The 13,534-nt window shown below is 37.0% G+C and overlaps 1 protein-coding gene and 1 long non-coding RNA gene across 2 annotated transcripts in view; one reads left to right on the top strand and one right to left on the bottom strand.

Annotated features, from left to right (window-relative positions):
• The window catches only part of LOC149708846 (uncharacterized), a 159,359-nt gene that overhangs the window by 58,937 nt on the left and 86,888 nt on the right, over positions 1–13,534 (bottom strand). The window lies entirely within an intron of this gene.
• LOC149708850 (uncharacterized) lies at positions 8,566–13,209 on the top strand. The gene is made up of 3 exons (XR_016381227.1): positions 8,566–11,763; positions 12,678–12,758; positions 12,849–13,209. It is a non-coding gene; the product is annotated as an uncharacterized LOC149708850 (long non-coding RNA).

Below are 13,534 nucleotides of genomic sequence, written 5' to 3'. Positions count from 1 at the left end.
GAGTTTTAAACTTTTAATCTTAAAATAATGAAACTTAATTGGTCATTGCAATAACTAACTTCACTGTTAGACACAACCATGGCAATTTTTACTCACAAAATATTTCTTTACTTTTGCTTGAAATCTTTAAATAAAATGGCCAAATTTACTTTTTCCAAAAAAGTCTAAATAGACAGTTCAATTAAATACTTGGGGGAAATTGCCATTAGAGGCAATTTCCCTCTCGTCAAGAGGCAACACCAGACGAAGCCCGCGTTGACTACACGTTGAAGATTGGCCAACTCGTACTGCCTCTTGCGGTGCTTATTGGCACCAGAGAAATGGCTTCCGATGGCGGCCCCGCCCCTGTATTGTTTGCTTCTCTTAAGGCATTTATGGAATGGCATTTTTTGTCAGCAAACTATAAGAAAGTGTTTGAGCAGTATATTTCAAAGCAAAAACAGTTAATTAAGGGTAGAATTTTACAAGTTAATAATAAACTAAAATTTGAATACAAGAAAACGCGTGAAATCGTTTGTAGTTTCGATTTATATCACGTGGCTTTAGTGATGACGTATGTAGGTGGAATATTTGAATGAAAGATAGCTATTTTTGTAACCATAACGGAAACCGTTGAAAAGACTTCCTGCCATATGTATTCAACAATCACGTAACCTTACTCTTTAAGTTATTTTTATTTTCAAAGACCAAAAGATCTAAAGAATATTAATTTATAAAACAAGTTGTTATTTGTTAAGGCGCGAAATTTGTAAAATTAAACTTTTCACGTTTATATTGTAGGGCTGTTGTGTAAGCCACGATCTAGTCTTAAAATTTGTATAAATCTTGGAGCAAGTTTTACGTCACATATTTGGATGTATTTAGAATATCTTTTGAACGCTCTTTCAAAAAATGCTAGTAAATGTTTTTGGAGTTTAGTACTTTATGAGACACCAGAGACAATATATACAAAGACTTCCTACATTTCATCTAACTGGAATTTTTAACTTTCCATTTTCTGGGCCTTTCTGCTTGAACTAAAAAGGAGGAGATGTCACCCTTGATGTTACACCTAATGTATTTGAAGTGACATTGACGTAGGTATTGAACTCTCCGCGATTAGCACGATTGTAAACAAGTTATCTTTGCGGTGTGTTTACGAGTAAACCTAGGCTGAATAGCCAATGAAACGCGAGTACTGAGAAGCGGGCGGTCTAACAAAGTTTTAAGCTCTGCCCCTGAGATTCAGTCCAATATCAGTAACATTCAAAGTAGAAGAAATATGTTTTCCTGCTATCACAGTACACAGTTATGTTGAAGTTGAAATAATCTAAGAATTTTTATTCGCTATGGCAAAAACCATATCTCCATCTTTAAGCATACGTTAATTAAAATTAACTAAGTAAAAAACATTTTTGTCATATCCTTGTAGATTAAAATATATTAAAAGCCACTGCTTGATCCTGTCACTCTCTTAATATATTTTAATTAAATGCAAAATTTTGATCCGCCACGGTAATCGCTCACGTGCATATTTTGACACTTACTTCCAAAAAAAGCAAATAAATTGTAGATGAAAATACAGTATGGAAAAGATCAGAGTACCAAGAATTCGTTGAACTTTTCGGATTGAAAGTGTAAAATCTTAACGCAATTAATCGAAATCCTTTTTCAAAATTATTGAATATTCGAGTATAAATTGGAAAGTTGTCACGATAATTTGACACTGTTTTCCCCGGTTTTTCTTTTTGGTTTTTTTTTTCATAAAAGCCAGACGAATTCTGGGCAGTGGGTACTGATATCTTCTACACTCTATCGTGCCTAAGGTGAGGCACTCCCTATTTTTTAATATAGACCAATCCATTAATTCCAGAAGAAGAAAAACACCACAGAGGTGGTGCCCCGTTCTTGGGTTATTTTCCTCACGCCAAGAAGCACCGCCAGAGGCAGTGTGAGTCGACTAACCTCCGGCATGTAGTGAACTCGAGCTCCGTCTTACGTTGCCTATTTGCACAAAGAAAGTAGCCTAAGAGGGCAGCCTCACGGAAAAATTAATGGAATAGTCTATTACCTATAGAAAATCTTCAGGTGACTCTCATGGGAGGTCACGATATAGTACTCCTTGTCCAATAGATAGTATATTGGAGCCAAAGGTTCGACCTGATTGATTCCATGAGGGTTTCAGTTTCGTGAAAGTAGAAATACGCCTTAAGGAGGAAACTAAGAAATGCACTAATGCACGTATTAACTCTTTTAACTCGAATAGAGTGACTGCAATAATGGGGATATTATACGATGTTGGCTATATTTAGCTTCGTCTGCTCACCGATGAGCGAAAGATTAATAGGGCTTCCTTAACGATTTTCCTTTGGAGGAGGGGCTTTTCCCGCATCTCTGTTTTTCTAATAAATGCAAGGAAATCTAGTTTCCCGTATGTTAATTCTTATTTAAAAATATCTCTTCAAACATATTAATTCTTAAGTTTTATAACGTTCTTCATGCACCTAAGACTTTTGAAAAAGCAATCTAAAATAAGTTTATCCATTATGGAATAGTAGCAACTGTTGAGGAATTTTATTTTAGGTCAAATAACGCGTTGATTTTTTTTTTGTAACAGATGTTGGGTAATGCAACTGGTCATCAAAGTTTTTGGAGTTTTTGGGGTTATTCGCACTATTCAAGCGTTGCATTGCGTAAAATGGTAAGGTAAGTCCAACCATTGGAAAACCAAACAGAGAACCTTTTGGCAGTTTGTTTTATTCATTAGAGTATACCAGGGATAGATGTAATTTTAGAAGTAGGGATGGAGAACGGTTAGTATTTACTTCAGTCCGACTCTTAGCCCAGTATAGAGCCCCTTCCTCCAACACGTAAGGAAAAGTTAAAATTATCTTATTGGTTCACTTAAACTACGTTTTAATGACGTTGCTGCTGGGGACGGCGAAAAATACGTAATTCTTTTTTACCTCTGTCGCTATGACCCGCCTCTTTTTTCATACCCCTGCGTCCAGTGGAAGGGGGTCCGGGACTTTGACGTGCGCCCAGATTACCCTTTTCTCCATTCCTACTTCTAAAATTAAATCTATCCCTGAGTAAACAGAGTGTTTCAGAAGAGTCTGTGTGTTCTTTAGGTTTAACTGAGTGGAATGTTTCGTCAAAGAACATGGGGTCTACAAGATTTGGTTACGGAGATATGAGCCCATGGATATGATAACACATTTGGAGTAAGACATTATTATTCAATAGTCTTCAGTCTAAGAACGGTATAGAACCTTTATCTAGCAGAGTATACAATTGGATAGAAGTATGCCTTTCGTGTTTACTGGTCAAGCTAATTACTCCACACGTGTGAATGTTTAATTGTTTAAGAGGCCAATGTTTAGGAACCCAAATCTCCTCAATTAAATATTGTATGCTTTGACACCTTCAACTCAGTTCAACGCTAAGAACACACCTTTCAATTCATGACAGATTTATCTGAAACGCCCTGTATAAATAGAATGGCCAACACAAACATATTGGGCACTAAGAAATGTTTCATCAACCCTGTTCGTCATTTTCTGTTATTTATCTAAGACCCATTGGTATTCCATCTCTGCTTTGGATATATGCGTAACATGTAGGAACCAGTACGTTAACTTGATTGTTCACACTATCTTTTGCATTTCAGATAACACGTTCTTGTATTATTCATTATTTTATATGCTCTTTCCAAACAATAAATTAGAAAGTTCTGTTTTGAACTTGTTCTTTACAGAACTTAACAAATTCAACCCACCCAACAACAAGACCAAATGTGGTGAAAGAGCAGTGGTCCGGACAATTCGATTAAAACTTTGTAAGTCTTATAGGGGGAATGAAATGGACAGACTACCCTTTATAATTGATTAAGAAAACTTCCCTAAAGCATTCCGTTAACTTTAGGGAATATTTCATAGTTTCCAAATTCTATTTTTTATAATAAAAACAGATGTAATGCCAACCAATTAGCGACAGACACCTCGCGTGTTTTATTGCGCGATTTAAAGCTCGCCCTTTGTTACGAGTTTCTCTTCGTTATGCTCGTTTTAGGCCAGGTCAATTTTCTTTTCCAAAACAACGGATATTTTGAGGAAATATTCTCCAATTGAGTTAAATGTTGATATAAGCAGGGATGGATTTAATTTTAGAAGTAGGAATGGAGAACAGAGTAAGGCGGGCGCGCGTCAAGGAAGAGGCGGGTCATAGCGGCAGAGGTAAAAAAGAATTACGTATTTTTTGCCGTTCCCGTCAGCAACATCATCTAAACGTAGTTTAAGTAAGCCAATAAGGTAATTTAAACTTATCGTTACGTGTTGGAGGGAGGGGTCTATACTGGGCTATGAGTCGGACTGAAGTAAATACTAACTGTTCTTCATTCCTACTTCTAAAATTAAATCTATCTCTGATATAAGTTAGTAAGTCCGTGATTAAAATTACTTACAATTGCTCAAAACTTTTATATTGACAACGAAGAGAAATTCGCAGCAAATGGCGCGCGCTGCTAATCGCGGAATAAATTACGTGAGTTAGCGGTCGCTAATTAACTTCTTGCATTACCTCTGTTTTCTTATAAAAAACCGTTTCAGGTTTAGAAATCAGTCAAATTTGAAACTTAGAAAAGTTCTTTAAATTTAACGCAAAGGCTTTGAAAAGTTTGTTTAATGAATGATTTTGATGTATATAATCAGATGTGAGATGAGACCAGAAGTACTGAGCTAACCAAATTCATAACTCGGCGAAAGTGAATATTCTTGATAACACAAGAACGGTTGGCCCTCTAGTAGCGGTTCCTGAATTTTCTCTCCAAAACGTGAGACGCTCGTGGCGGTAGACGGCCGAACTAGATTCAAGGAGCCGCGTCCGTGTTCGAAAATGTTTTTGGAACTCGACCAATTTTTTTCTCAGTACTGTAGGCGCGTGGGAAGCAGCATAAAATCCTCAAATTTGTTCACTAGTGCCAGGATCTACTATCAATGCTAGAGCCTTTCACTTCTAGTCTCATCTCACTTCTGATATAATCAATATAGATTAAAAAATGGTTTTCGAACCTTTCCAGTCTCCCTTGAAGCGGCGAAAATAAATCTAACGCGAAAGAAATATCAATTTCACTTAAATTTATGTTAATTTTTCATACGCCGCTAGTAAAGGGCTACGAAAACCGAACTGAACCGACCGTAGCGACTCCTATTTCGAAGGCTGTCTAACTTTATTGAGGACGGAAAGAAAACTTTAGGTTTCAAGCCGTAATGGTCGTATTATATCGACCAGAGTTACCTTCTATCTTTATATATAGAACCTGAGAACTTATGGCCTTTAGAGTGCCCCTAGTCTTGATAATAACGTGAACAAATGGAAGTTTCTTGTCGTAGCCTTCGGGGACCTTCTCTTCGATTTTTTTGTGTACAGACCATAAATTTGACTACTGGTTTCCCGTAAGAGGTTAATAGAGCGAGTATTTATAACCTTTTACCTCCCCCTTATAGTCTTGTACCAGCAAGAAATATTTACAGAAAGCACGGTGATCACTGAAACTTTAAAATTCCTTTAAAGTAAATACAGGAAATTTATCTTTGAAATAATGGAAAAAATAACAAAAAATGGAAAGAAATTGATCGGAAAAAATAAGAAAGGATGGTTTTAGAAAAGTCGATATTCAGATAATTATTAGGAAACGTATTTTGTTTTTCTTCGATGTTTGAAACCTAAACCGATAAGTCAATGCCGTTTGGGGGTTTTACATTGTACTCGACGTCAAACGGTATTGAATAAATATGTCTGAGTTAAAATGTAGAAATCAACTTGACATTATGAAAAACAAGTTGGGAAACCGAAATAAACCCCTCCGAGTAGAGACGCAATAAGGAGGTTTTTCTTATACAATTAATTAAATATAATTAATATTAATTATTTTAATCGGCAGTAACTTACGTTAATTCTAGTTAAATTGTTTTAAGAAACATTATTCCTAAAAACGTTTTAAACATAGCTATTGTTGACGTTTGAATTCAAGCGTATGCCTCTTTATCAATTTTATACGGCGACTGATTCACAATAAATTACAAGAAAACCCGGAATTGCGTGAGCCTTTGGTGGAAGCCTGCCATTGGGAGACTAGACGAATATCGTAACCGTAGCCAATTGTGGTGTGTTTCTTAATCCTAACGATGGGAGTAGAAGCTAAAAATTGCTTTCTGCGAACACGTTTGCTCCGATTTGCCAACTGCGAACGCGGAAACAGACACAAACATACACGTGCAGTGTAATACCTCTCCGTCACGTCATAGTCACTCAGATAGGGAAAAGTGAAGAACATTCTTAAACCGCGTTTACGCTAGACACTTTGAAAGCGTTTAGGAAAAGCCTAACCCATTTTTAAAACAAAAATTGCATTTTCCCATAAAATATCTCTATGCTTAACAGCTATAAGCATGACATTTTGACCTTTCCAAAACGGTTCAAAACCGTTTCAGTCTTTAGTGTAAACGAGAACCTTTTTTTGAAAATGTAGCAAAGATTCATTGTATTAAATATCTTTAAGAAAATGTTGTTAAGGCAAACAGGTCTTTAACTTAGTGCAGTGTAATTTTTCAGAGGTTTAAATTCAACGCTGCTCCTGTTCTAAATTAATCCAGGATCAATACGTAGCTAGTTTTGATGAAAAATTTAAAAATGAAAAAGGTAAAGGATTGATCCATTTACATTATGTAATTACTTTCGGGAAAAACACACGTACCGTTTTCTCGCTTTGTTTACCCGAAGTAAACACATAATTGCTATTATTTTAGGGGACGTTCCCAAAGCGACGCACAAGTCTTCCTTGGTGATCAGTCTCTCGGATCCTCACGCGATCTGAATTATCAACTCTTTGGCCTCGTAAAAATGAAGTAAGAAATAGCTCAATCAATATGGTAAGAGATCAGATCAACACTTATTTTTCAGAAAATCGCAATAATGGATTCGAAATAAATTGGTATGCTCGAGTGGATTTGAAAACATTCAAAACGCATTTGATTTCGACAGTCATCAATATTCTTCTAATTCTTCTTTTCCTCCTTTGAATTTGAGTCATTTGACGGAGTGAATCTTTTGCCTGATAATAAATACATCTATGTGATTTTGTTTTTGGATTTCAGAGAACTTCATTTTCTAGAATTTCTAAATTTTGATTTGTCCTATACGAACAAAATGTTTGTTGAAAATATGATTTTATAGCGTTCGTTAAACAAGGTCACCAGACTAGACTCCTACAGACAGTGAAATTATTTGAAAGTCAATAATAACTTAAACATAACATTAAGCTAGATTCCCACTTGACCGAAAACATTTTGAGTTTGGCGGTAGATATTTGGGTCACGTGACAGATATGTGTGGTTTCCACAAAATCTATTTCGCACTCAGAATTGGTATCTTTGTCCCCTTGTCGCTTAGATAGTAAACAAGATGGCCCAAGGGCTGGGCCTTAATAGTAATTTTACACGGCTCACGTGACCCCCCCGTATAGTTGATTTCCAATAAATCGTACAACTAAAAACATTTCTGAAACACAATCGTGTATCCCTTTAATTTCTAATAACGTCACATTTCAAATAATATTAATGAAACTAAATTGTGCACCCCACTAAAGTATAATTTTTAAAAACCATACGAATCAAATAATGTATTTAAACAAAATCCTGGATCCCCTAAACCAGAAATCACTATGACCGTAAAGCGTCCCCTCTATTTTACGAAACCTAACCTAACCATCCAGCATAATCTCTGATGTATCACGCGCACAAAGTGCAGTAGTGCACGAAAATTATCATCTTGTTTCCCTTCACTCAAAAAAGCCCGCGAGATTTAAACTACCTTTCTTTCCTCTCTCTCCGAGCGGGATGCCCCCTCTCCCTCTTCCCCCTCTCACTAATATACCAGGCAGGCAGTTCTCTCTCTACGCGGAGCTTCGTATCGCCACCGCCGTACGCTAGCGATCTCTCTCTCTCATCGTAAGCGTACGTTTCGCGGACGCGACCGGTTTCCCTCTCTTATCGTAAGCGTTCGTTTCGCGGACGCGTCCGGGACAGGGACAGGGACAGGGGTTTTGGTGCCGTTTCTTAAATTTTACCGTAATTAAAATTCCGTGTAAAATTAAAAAGAGGATATTTTCTAACCTCTTCAATAGAAAATTCGTTATTGACATCTAATCCCATTAGTTTAATTTTTCTTTCTTGGTGGCATGTTTCCGACAAAAGCAATGGCGGCTATCAATCGATCTCGCGTATGCGTTCGCTCATGAAGTTTATGACGTAGTCAGTGGGATAATTTCATTGGCTGAGACACAGGCGTAAGCCCGATCACGACCGAAAAAATAGAACACAACTTTAAAGCTAGATTCCCACTCGACGGAAAACACGACGGAAACCCGACAGAAAGGGGTTCTATTTTTTCGGTCGTGTTCGGCGTTACGCCGGTGTCTAAGCCAATGAAATTATCCTACTGACTACGTCATAAATTTCAAGAGCGCACGCATACGCGAGATAGATGCTATAGCCACCATTTTTTGTGGTTGACCAAGGCATAGCTTAAACATGCCACCAAGAAAGAAATATGAAACTAATGGAAGTAAAAATAGATTAGATGTTAATAGGAAAGAATTTAGTGAGGAGGCTAGAAAATATCCCTTATTGTACGATCGAAGCGACAAGGGGACAAAGATACCAATTCAGAGTGCGAAAGAGATGTTGTGGAAACCACTCAAATCTGTCACGTGACCCAAAAATATCTACCGCCAAACTAAAAGTTCAGTCGTAGTGTGAACGGTCTACCGCTGGACGCCGACGTAAGTTAAAATTTCTACCGTCGGCTGCGTGATTTCCGCCGGGTTTTTTCGGTCAAGTGGGAATCTAGCTTTACGCCCGGCCGAACGGAAATTCCGTCGGGCTCGGCGTAAAGATTTTTCGGTCGAACCCCTTTCTGCCGGGTTTCCATCGTGTTTTCCGTCGAGTGGGAATCCAGCTTAAATACTTCAAAGAACGGCGTTTTTCGAAAATAGAAGGGAAAATATTAAAAAAACGTAAGGTATAATGTGTAGAACAGGGAGTTTTTTCTTTAAAATAAATTTTTCAGTATGTCGTTTTATAAACAGAAATTTTAAAGGTGATCTGAAAATTTCTCGACATAGTTTAATTTTTAAATCTCTTGACACAGCGGTTGGAAAATACAGTTCTAATTAGAAAATGAGCAATTACAATTAATAGAAAATTAACCATAAATGTACAACCGTTAAAGGCCCAAGACAATTCAGAGCCAGAGAAATATTGTAACTTTCAAGTGTGTTCCCATAATGACTAATTTTACAAAATCTGTTGTAATTGATAATTACTAATGAAATTAGAGGATTCTCACTTATTTCTAGCTTTACATTCAGTTTCATAGGTCTAAAGTTTAGTATACCGAATTTTTCCGTCGGTAATGTTAACGGACAATAAAAGGGTTTGTCTGATGATAACCCTATAGAGTTATAAAAAAGAATATAGGTGGGTAATACGAGTGGCTTTAGAAAAGTTTTCAATTTCGCACTTGGCGTCTACACCGAAACGAGCTGGAACACAATAAAAGAGAATGGAACGCAATTCCCAGGTTCCAATGAATTGACATAAGAGATGTTCGAAAAAAGGACAAATCGAGAAGAACGACTCCTTTCTTTATCTATTTTTTTTTCTTTTCTCCAAACACATTTGAACTGATCTAAGTTTCAGAATTTGACGGAGATCAAACAAAATCCCAATTAATTGACTTTAGCACTTTATATAGATTACATTAATTTTCGTTAACTGTCCCCTATCATCGACGTTCAAGGTCGCTCAGCATTCTCAGCGATTTATATGATAGTAGAGGGTTTATACTTAAGACATGTTCACAGCTGCATGGGAAACCGGTTCGAAGCGATTCAAAATGCTTCCAAACTTAGGTGTGAACAAAACTGATACTCGAGAAGCTAATCACAAAAGCGGTTTCTTGATGTTGCTTCGCGAACCAACTAAAAGCGGTTTTGGAGGCTTTTTTCTAGTTTTTCAGGGATATTTCACCTGGGAAAAGACCAGTCCTAATTGTAGTTACACTGGCCCTAGCAGACAGCATTAAAGAAAGCATAAGCAGACAGCACAAACTGAAGCGTCTTGAAGTGTGAACCGATGCTGTTGAAATCGCTTCGAACTGGTTATAAAGAGTTGTTTCAAACCAAGTTGGGCAAACGAGTTTCCAACCTACTCCCATGCAAGTGTGAACATAGCTTACGTGGTTCTAACGACTAATAATACACCGCGTGGAAGAATACAGCATAGCTATATCCTCTAATAATATGGTCTTTCCCCTTTTCGGCCCTAAAATGTAAGAGGATTGCAGGGTATTAAAAACAATTCTTCTTAAAATAGCTATGAAGGCTTTTCTGTGCTGGTATTGCTTTGCAGTTTGAATATTACAATTTACTGCAACAGATGTAGTTGTTCACCAATCAATAACTAGATGTCTAGTGCATGTGTATTACGTAACTTATCATAATAATTCAAATCATATTGAAGGTACAGGCCATTTTTAATACCTTATTTTGATGATGGTTAGGGTCGTTGGCCCTTTTTGAAATATTTTACACTTATGCTCATTTTACTATTGCAATGTTTCAGTTCCATTTAAAACTATCTTTTCACCATATCCCCCTACTATCACGTGTGCTGTCTGCCACCATACGGTGAATTAACAAGTATTTTACAGATTTCCCCTGTTTATTCCGTCCTGTGTCGAATTTTACCTAGTTCAAAACGGCTACAGCCGCTCCACGTGCATTAGGTATGTAGAAGAAAACTGTTTACAATCATGTTCCATAGGTGGCGGCTCTTATCACGACCCTATTTAATCGCAATATATTCGGGGATAGGTTTTGTCATCCTTGTATTGTCTCCATGAAAATTGGGCCTTCAAGCTATAACCAAGAACGAATTCAGGATACCTAAAGAACGTGGAATGGTAACATTGTCCCCTGGTACCGTGAAGTCATACTTCTTTCGAAAAACGTTACCGGCTTCGTTCTAGGTAACGCTTTAAACACCGTTTTTAGCGCCATCGGTGGGTTATAGATCATTTAAAGTGGCTAGTATCGCATTCAGCTTCTCTGGCTTTAAGCCTTGGCGTTGAGAAATCCGTTGTACTGACTTTTTCTCTCATAAATATGGCTACCTAATAGAAAAAGCAAGATTCTTTATAACTCTTTTTAAAATATCAGTTTATCATAAACTATTTTAACATTTTTGTTGTTGACACCGACCCCAACACTCTAGAGTCTAGACCTGGCACCTGGGAGACTCCATTTTCCGTCACTGTCGGAACTCGGAAACGCAAACGCAAAATAAATGAATGATAATCTAGACTCTAGAGGGCGCTAGAATATTCCCAAAAATATAGGCTCCTCCCTCATATTATGAAAAGTACGACTTCATGGCGCCAGCATTGCCTTGTTTCAACGTTCTTATGTATCCTGAATTCGTTCTTGCTATAACTAACTTTCACGCCTGATAGAATAAAATGACTGACAGCTTGGTTCTTAAGGCTCAAGGCTGGCTGGATGGTTGTGCTCTAATTAACCGTTCTAAATGTAAATTTCAATCCAGGTATTCGCGCCATTTGTCACTTAGACGGCTCCCTCTTCTGTGCAGTGATTCAACTATAACATCAAAATCTTTCGCCGGTGGGCTTTCCATAGACCTTTTCGATGGAACTAAAGTTGAAAGAGTGAGTTAGAAAAGCTTCCCTTCCAATTCACTATATCTTGAGAGAACCCAGGAGGTCAGGATGCTGAGTGTTTTTAGTTTCCATTTTTTTCTGTCGCAATGCTCTAGTTAGAATCGATGTGTGTAGGTGAATAAATTTTACACCAAGGGTTGATTTCTAAATATAAATTCCTTGGACCAGTTCTAAGAAACTGAATAATAGCTGAGTACTGAGCAGATATTTTATTTCATGGACCAGTTCTAAGAAACTTTATAATAGCAGTGACTGAGCAGATATTTTATTCCATGGACCAGTTCTAAGAAACTTTATAATAGCAGTGTACTGAGAAGATATTTTATTCCTTGGACCAGTTCAAAGAAACTGAATAATAGCAGTGTACTGAGCAGATATTTTATTCCATGGACCAGTTCAAAGAAACAGAATAATAGCAGAGTATTGAGCAGATATTTTATTCCTTGGACCAGTTTAAAGAAACTTTATAATAGCAGTGTACTGAGCAGATATTTTATTCCTTGGAACAGTTCAAAGAAACTGAATAATAGCAGTGTACTGAGCAGATATTTTATTTATGTAAACAAATGTTTCTTTTGTTACATATATGCACACGTATTTGCGGACAACATAAAATGCGTTGCGCATTATTTATCTCTTAGTCAAATCTCAGAAACAGTTCCTAGGATTTTTTTTCGGAAATTTAAATGTTGAAACGTGAACAGATCAATTGGTCATTGTGAGGGTTGAATTTTTATTGGGTATAGCAGACCGTGTAACTAAGAGAGACTGCAGAGAGAGAGTTATGGGGGTAAAATTCTGCCATCCTCTCAACTTTTGACGGCTGTACTGTAGTTTTATTGCATCACGAGAGCGCGTAAGTACGGCAATGTATCAGCTCCATTGTATGTCCCAATACTTAGGTTTTCTACCTCCTTTTGTTGGATTGGTCTAACGATGGAGTCAAGTATACATAGATTTCATCTACTTGGAATCTTGAACAGGTAATTTTCTGGGCCTTTCTGCTTGAGTTAAAGGGGAGGAGGTAAAGAAACCTTCACAACTGACGTATTGCATAATGTATTTGATCTTAGAAACCACCTGATATTGACGGAGCTCGACTCTCTCGACCTGTGAGTGTAAAAACGTTCTCATTGCGTGTTCTGAACGTGTAAACCTAGGGCCGACCGTTGTCATATATATGTGATTAGCCAATGAAAAGCGAGGAAGAAGGAGCCTGCGATACAACAAGATTTTAAGCCCTTCCCCTTACCTTCAAAAAGATATTAGTATGGACCCAAGTGCTTCTTAAAGATTCCAAGTTGAAGAAATTCGTGTATTCCTGTTAGAATTTAATCTAGTCTAAATGCTTTACTAAATTGAATTATAGACCCTAAATCAATAAGAATTTGACCAAAAAAAGAGTTTAATTATGTTTTAATCAAGTAAAACGTCTGCAGGATAAAAATAAATTTAAATGAACAAAGGACTTTCTTCAGCAATGAAGTTGGAGCCTGTCACTCGTTAAAGTAATAGCAGTATTTCTTTTTCTTTGAAGCGATATGGTATAAAAGCTTCCTCCAATTTAGCCCACACGAAATTTCAAGTAAACTACAAAAGACGTGTAATCTATCAAATTGAAAGATTTAATCTAAAATTTATTCAAGAAATGCGAGGGGTCTTTGAAATAAAAGAACCGGCTTTTCTGTATAATTAAATTTTCTGGTGATAAAAGGAAAAGTAAGAAAATCGATTAGCATTAAAATTATTTTAGGATTGA

Source organism: Phalangium opilio, unplaced genomic scaffold, assembly GCF_054372755.1.
Source record: "Phalangium opilio isolate 3A_F unplaced genomic scaffold, DU_Popi_V2 ptg000013l_1, whole genome shotgun sequence".
In the NCBI taxonomy this organism is placed as follows: Eukaryota; Metazoa; Arthropoda; class Arachnida; order Opiliones; family Phalangiidae; genus Phalangium; species Phalangium opilio.
Note: the sequence above shows the minus strand (reverse complement) of the source record. Positions and strands in the feature narration are given on the sequence as shown.